Source organism: Rhinoderma darwinii, chromosome 8 (genome assembly GCF_050947455.1).
Source record: "Rhinoderma darwinii isolate aRhiDar2 chromosome 8, aRhiDar2.hap1, whole genome shotgun sequence".
In the NCBI taxonomy this organism is placed as follows: domain Eukaryota; kingdom Metazoa; phylum Chordata; class Amphibia; order Anura; family Rhinodermatidae; genus Rhinoderma; species Rhinoderma darwinii.
Genome location: NC_134694.1, coordinates 39,416,724 through 39,424,073, shown reverse-complemented (window position 1 = coordinate 39,424,073; position 7,350 = coordinate 39,416,724). Strand labels below are relative to the sequence as shown.

General features: G+C 41.3%; 1 long non-coding RNA gene across 1 annotated transcript in view; it reads right to left on the bottom strand.

The window, feature by feature from the left end:
* Nucleotides 1-1,577: 1,577 nt before the first annotated feature.
* The window catches only part of LOC142659455 (uncharacterized), a 247,664-nt gene continuing 241,891 nt past the window's right edge, over nucleotides 1,578-7,350 (bottom strand). Inside the window, exons 2-3 of the long non-coding RNA XR_012850329.1 lie at nucleotides 7,196-7,290; nucleotides 1,578-1,635 (exon numbers count right to left, since the gene is read on the bottom strand). This is a non-coding gene — a long non-coding RNA (uncharacterized LOC142659455). The remainder of the gene's footprint in view (nucleotides 1,636-7,195; nucleotides 7,291-7,350) is intronic.

Sequence of the window (7,350 nt, the reverse complement as noted above, 5' to 3'; positions counted from 1 at the left end):
TGTGCGAGGTACCAAACGAAGAGCAGAAGAGTAGTCAGTAAGCCAGGGTCTGTATGGAGCAGGATCAAAATAGAAGGAGCTGTAGCTGGGCCAGGAAACCACACGAAAAGAATCACAAGCACCGAGGGACAGGAAGGGCAGGCTTAAATAGACTGAGGGCGGGAGCTAGCTGAGTCTGGCCAGGTTGCGATAGGCTCTCCCACTCCTAAGGGTATGTTCACACGTAGTCAACCAAAACGTCTGAAAATCCAGAGCTGTTTTCAAGGGAAAACAGACCCTGCTTTTCAGACGTTTTTTTACCAACTCGCATTTTTCGCGGCGTTTTTCGCGCCGTTTTCGCGGCGTTTTTTACGTCCGTTTTTGGAGCTGTTTTCATTGGAGTCTATGAGAAAACAGCTCCAAAAACGTCTGAAAGAAGTGTCCTGCACTTCTTTTGACGAGGCTGTATTTTTACGAGTCGTCGTTTGACAGCTGTCAAACGACGACGCGTAAATAACAGGTCGTCTGCACAGTACGTCGGCAAACCCATTCAAATGAATGGGCAGATGTTTGCCGACGTATTGGAGCCGTATTTTCAGACGTAAAACGAGGCATAATACGCCTCGTATACGTCTGAAATTTGGCCGTGTGAACATACCCTAAGCCTGCCAGCCTGAGTTTTGGAAGCTGGAGTCAGTCTCAGGGATGTAGATTCAGGTGCTGACTGATTAATTATGGGAGTTAACCCCGAAGCTGTGCCTGGCAGATCCTTTACAGTGTGTGTGTGTGTGTATGTGTGTGTATAGGAGACATCATATCTATAGCACTATGACCCTATAAATTATGAATAGGATTAGATACAGTGGCTCAGCAGACAGTATCACACATGATAGGATTAGATACAGTGGCTCAGCAGACAGTATCCCACATGATAGGATTAGATATAGGGCCCAGCAGACTGTGTCACACATGATAGGATTAGATATAGGGCCCAGCAGACAGAATCACACACGATAGGATTAGATACAGTGGCTCTTTGCTTCTTTATGTGTTACTAATTATTCTTGTGTGTTTGTGTTATTTTACAGGTTCCGAAAACAGGCTGAAAACAGTGGCCCTCCCCACCCTGGTAATGCTAGGCTGCTTCTGTGTTGTATCTGGCTGGTTATGAAAATTAGGGGGACCCCACATCGTTCTTTCCAATGATAATTTTTTTTTAAAAATGACTTGGGGCCCCTCCCATTTTTCATAACCAGCCAGATACAATAAAGGAGCAGGCTAGCATTACCAGGGTGGGAAGGGCCGCTGTTTCTGGCCTGTCCCAGCCTTATAATACCAGCCTAAAGCTGCCCCATTACCCATCCATCACTACAGACGGTCGAGTACTGGATCGTACCCGGCTCTTCCCAGCACCTCTGGTGGCGGTGGGTAATGGGGTAATAATCGGGGTTAGTGTTAGCCTCTGCACCGGCCACCCCGCCCCGTAATGGACGCTGTCAATCAGCAGGCGGCTATTACCAAGGCGGTAGTAATATAGTTTTAAAAAAAAACACAAAGACATAGAAAAAATATTTTATTGAAATAAAAAAAAACACAAAACCCTCATTAACCATTTTATTAATAGTAGTCCTCGAATACGTAGTCCAACTACCGAACCTATAAAAAAACACAAACACAAAAAAAAATATTAGTAACACATGTGGTAGGCTTAGATACAGGGCCCATGTGTGATATTTTCTGTCAAGGTAGGCTTAGATAGAGGGTCCAACAGACAGTTTCACATATGGGCCCTGTATCTAAGCTCACCATGTGGTTATGGTAAGATGCTTAGATACAGGGCTCCAGCAGACAGTAATCTTATACAGTATAAGATTACTGTCTGCTGGGGCCATGTATCTAAACTTACCATGTGATTGGCTTAGATACAGGGCCCAGCAGACAGCATCACACAATCTGTGATCCTGTCTCATGGGCCCTCTAAGCCTGCTACATCGTAGGCTTAAAGGGGGTGTCCAGTCCCTAAACATTGATGGCCTATCCTCAGGATAGGCCATCAATAGCTGATGGGTCAGGGTCTGACTCCCGGGACCCCGCCAATCAGCTATTTTGAAGTGGCCGCAGCGCTCGTACGAGAGCTGCTTCCCCTACATTTCCCTCACTCGGTCACACTGTGAATCACCGACACGGATTCACAGTGTGAGCAAGTGACCGGAATAAAGGGGAAGCAGCTCTCGTACGAGCGCTGCGGCCCCTTCAAAACAGCTGATTGGCGGGGTCCCAGAAGTCGGACCCCGCCAATCAGCTTCAGCAGACAGGGATATTAAACTTACCTTCCTCTTCAGCCATAGTGGAGGTCCTGACCTGACTCTATCCAGGATCAGGATGTTGTGCGCGGCACATAGCGTTGTGAAGTCATGCGCTGCACACAGCGCTGTGACGTCAGGACCTCTGCTGTGCTCCGGAAGCAGGAAGGTAAGTACTGTAGTTACTAAAGTAACAGGGGCCCGCGACCCCAGTTACTATAATAACTTTTTATTGATGTGTTGCGGGGGAGGGGGGGAGTTAACCCCGTCAGGACTAAGCCTGTTTTGGCCTTCAGGACGAAGCCGATTATTCAAATCTGACGTGTCACTTTATGTGGTAATAACTTCGGAATGCTTTTACCTATCAAAGTGATTCTGAGATTGTTTTCTCGTGACATATTGTACTTTATGTTAGTGAAAATTTTTTGGCGATAAATGTAATATTTATTTGTAAAAAACAACAAGATTTGAAGAAAATTTTCCAATATTAGCATTTTTCTAAATTGAAATGTATCTGCTTGTAAAACAGATAGTAATACCACACAAAATAGTTACATTTTGACATTTCCCATGTGTCTACTTTATGTTTGCATCGTTGTTTGAACATTTTTTTATTTTTCTAGGACGTTACAACGCTTAGAACTTTAGCAGCAATTTCTCACATTTTCAAGAAAATTTCAAAAGTCTATTTTTACAGGGACCAGTTCAGTTCTGAAGTGGCTTTGAGGGCCTTATATATTAGTAAGTCCCCATAAATCACCCCATTTTGAAAACTGCACCCCTCAAAACAACATTTAGAAAGTGTTTTAACCCTTTAGGCATTTCATAGGAATTAAAGCAAAGTAGAGGTGACATTTACTAATTTCATTTTTTTTTGCCAAAATTCATTTGCAATACGTTTTTTTCTGTACAACAGAAGGTTTTACCTGAGAAATGCAACTCAATATTTATTGCCCAGATTCTGCAGTTTTTAGAAATATCCCACATGTGGCCCTAGTGTGCTAATGGACTGAAACACAGGCCTCAGAAGCAAAGGAGCACCTAGTGGATTTTGGGGCCTCTTTTTTTTAAAATATATTTTAGGCACCATTTTTTATTTTTACAAGGAATAAAGGAGAAAAAACACCCCAACATATGTAAAGCAATTTTTCCCGATTACGAAAATATGCCATATGTGGTAATAAACTGCTGTTTGGACCCACAGCGGGGCTTGGAATGGAAGGAGCGCTATTTGGCTTTTGGAGCTCAAATTTAGCTGAAATGGTTTTCGGGTGTCATGTCGCATTTCCAAAGCCCCTGAGAGGCCAAAACAGTGGAAACAACCCAAAAGTGACCCCATTTGGGAAACGACACCACTTAAGGAATCTATCTAGGGGTATAGTGAGCATTTAGACCCCACAGGTCTTTTGCAGAATTTATTAGAATTAGGCCGTGAAAATGAATATCAACATTATTTCCACAAAAATGTTGCATTTTTTCAATTTCACAAAGGATAAAGGAGAAAAAGCACCCCAACATTTGTAAAGCAATTTCTCCCAAGTATGGCAATACCCCACGTGAGGTCATAAATGTTTTTGCATTAGAAAGTAATTAATCCTTTCCGGAGTGAACCATTTTTTCTTTTTCGTTTTTTCCTCCCTGTTTTCCATGAGCCATAACTTTTTTATTTTTCAATAGGGTGGTGTGAGGGCTTATTTTTTGTGGGACGAGCTGTAAGTTTTTATTGGTACCATTTTTTGGTACGAACAACTTTTTCAGCACTTTTTATTACATTTTTTGGTAGAGCTAAGGTGACCAAAAAACAGCGATTTTGCAGTTTTAAATTCTTTATTTTTCACTGTGCCAGTTATAATGGTACATTGTAATAGTTCTGACTTTTACGGATGTAGCGATACCAATTTTGTGTATTTTTTAAATTTTTGACATTGCTTTAGAGAAAAAATGTGAAAAGGTTTTTTTTTGGACTTAATTTTTTATTTTTTTTCACTATTATTATTTTTTTTCACTAATAATAACTATTGACTTTTTTTTTTACACATTTTATTAGTCCCTCTAGGGGACTTGAACCAGCAATCAGTAGATCGCTGGTACAATATACTGCAATACTAAATGTTGTGAAGGATGGTCTATTTGCTTATATGCTCTGTATGAAATTACATTATGAATTATCAAGCAGGATGCCGAATTACTAAGATATGTATTATGTGAAAGTGATTATAATAATGTTTAAATGATTTTGTTTCGTGCAGCAGCCATCTTGTCTGGAGTTCCCATCTTGGTTCTTTTGTAGTGAATAAGAAAGACATTGTTCCTTTAACACAAGTAATGTTGATTTTGTATGTTTTATCTTTGACCTTGGCTCCCATACGAAGCTTGCAGAGAAGGCACAGGGAGTGAGAAGGGAGGGTGGCAAATATGCTTGTGGGAATGCCTCCCCCATCTTACAGGAACATTCTGCCCAAGAGAGATAAGGCCACCTGCAAACCTGATGTGTGAAGAATTATAATGATGTATCTGGGATGTATCTTATGGTCTGTAATTGGCTGAATAACAAATATTGTCACATTGTCTCTGATTGGTTAACCTCAAGCCTACACCCCTTCTGAATGATAGTATTATAGTTTGAGTTTAGAAATAAACATCCAGAGGAGTATTTTTGAGCATATGAGCAGCGTCTGTGTGTTTTCTTCTCCTCTCTCGATATATATCGGTATGAAATATCCTGGTTAGGATGCTGGATAAAGTGCCTGGACTGAGAGTCTGTTGGACTCTTCTAAATTTCAGTCTAATATATTTTGAGCCATTGACTTCCACGACAATGTATTGCAGTATATTGTAATTTTTACAGGCTCCTGTAACAGCGCGACCGCTGTTCCTGTTCTTTAGTCCTGGGTGTCCGCTGTAATACACAGCTAACACCCTCAGCGTATGGTGTGGGCTCAGCTCAGATATCACCCCCCACTCCACAACATGCTATGGCATGGTGCGTGAAGGGATTAATGCGCAGCGGATGGTGCAGAGTGAAAATGTCAATTTCCACTGATATGCCATTTTAGTGCACATTATGTTGTGCCCAGTTTGTGCCACTGAAGAAAAATACCTCATAAAATATTAACCGGGTTCTCCTGGGGATGGCGATGCCATATCGGTGGACGTAAACCACTGTTTGGGCACACTGCAGGGCTGAGAAGGGAGGAAACGCCATTTGGCTTTTGGAGCGCAGATTTAGCTTGGTAGTAGTTCTGTTTTTGTGTTTATAATGTGAGGGTATATGTAATCTGTGCGGAGAACATCAGGGCACATTAAGAGGGTATAATAATGGGGTAAATAAATAATAATCTGCAGATATGTGTCCGGTGTCGCACTGATGAATGGTGCCCAATCTTATCTGCTTTTGGAACAGTGCACATTTTGCATCGCCAGAACTTCTTTATGTTTTCTTCCCTGGAGCTGTGTGAGGGCTTATTTGTTGAGGGACAATCTGTAGTTTTCATTGGTACAATTTTGGGGTACATGCGACTTTTTTATCACTTTTTATTGTATATTTTTGGAGGAGTGGTGACCAAAAACAGTGATTCTGGCATTGTTTTTTTACTTATTTTTTTTGCGGTGTTCGTCGTGTGGGAAAAATAATATTATAGTTTAATATTTGGGGTTGTTACAACCGCGGTGATACCAAATATGTGTACTTTTTTTAACGTGTTCATTTTATTCCTATAATAAAAGACTTATTATAGGAAAAAAAGCAGTGTTTGTTTATGTAACTTATAACTTTTATTTTTACACTTTTTTTAAAAGATTTTTATTAGCTTTTTTAACTTTTTTTTTACCTGTCCCACTAGGGGACATTTAGACTTGCAGCTCTGATAGCTGCTGGAACACATTACACTACCTACGTAGTGTAATGTGTTCTAACTGTCATTGTGACGTCTCCGGTTGCCGTGACAAGGATCTTCAGCCCCAGCAAATTCATGTGGGGGGGCTGCCGATCTGCTCTAAACCTCTTCAATGCGGCAATCGCAATCGACCGCCGCGTCAAAGGGGTTAATTGCCAATTTCAGCGGCGACGGGTCGCTGATCGGCAAAGGGGAGAGCAGGGCAGACCCCCTGCACAGTTAACCGCCGCTGCGGTGTAGTGCCATGAGGCGGTTAACTGTTAAAGCACGGACGTAACTGCACGCCCAGGTGCGCAAAGTTACTGCTCACCTGGATGTGCATTTACGCCAAGGTGCGGGAAGGGGTTAATAATACAAAGACATGTATGACTTTGTAATAGATTTACTACCACCATACTGTTGAATGGTGAACCAAAGGCTTAAACCAATAAAAACACACCGCAACGTGATCAGCAGCCTCTCCACATGACTAATGGCCCTCCTCATCACTGTATCCTGCCTTCTTAGGTGGGTTGACAGCAGATCAACGAGATTATCAAAGTCACACATTGTCATTCAACAAAAATCATAGAATTTGTCTGGGTGCCTGTATATACAAACACATTAAACACATTAAACAAAAACACACACACACACACACACACACACACACACACACACACACACACACACACACACACACACAGAGACACACACACACACACACACAAAGGAGACATATGTAAACATTTTTTAAATTGGAATATGGCTTCGGAAACAAACTTTACAATAGCAAATTAAAGGTTTAAAAGAGAATAATGAAGTTTAGAAAAAACAATGTTGAAAGCCAAGAAATTAAGGTTCATTTCGTGCACATTTGCCGTTGTAAACTAAAACACTGTCTGATGCAAGAATATAATCCTAATGCAAGAAACATTCTCCAAGAAATTAACCCATTATGTGCTTAGGTAATGAAGAAATTGTGCAGAAAAATCATCAATGTACTTTTGCTTCAACCTCAAAAACAAAAAACCTCACCGTCTCAACTCTTTGTAAAGTTGTCTGATATGTCCCCTTTCGTTACAGAGGAGATTCATTGGGTGAACCCAAAACCGCCGTCGTCTTTCTTGCTCCTGAGAAACAACAAGTGTGCCAAAACGGCCATTATAAAATGTAAATTAAAATAAGCCAAA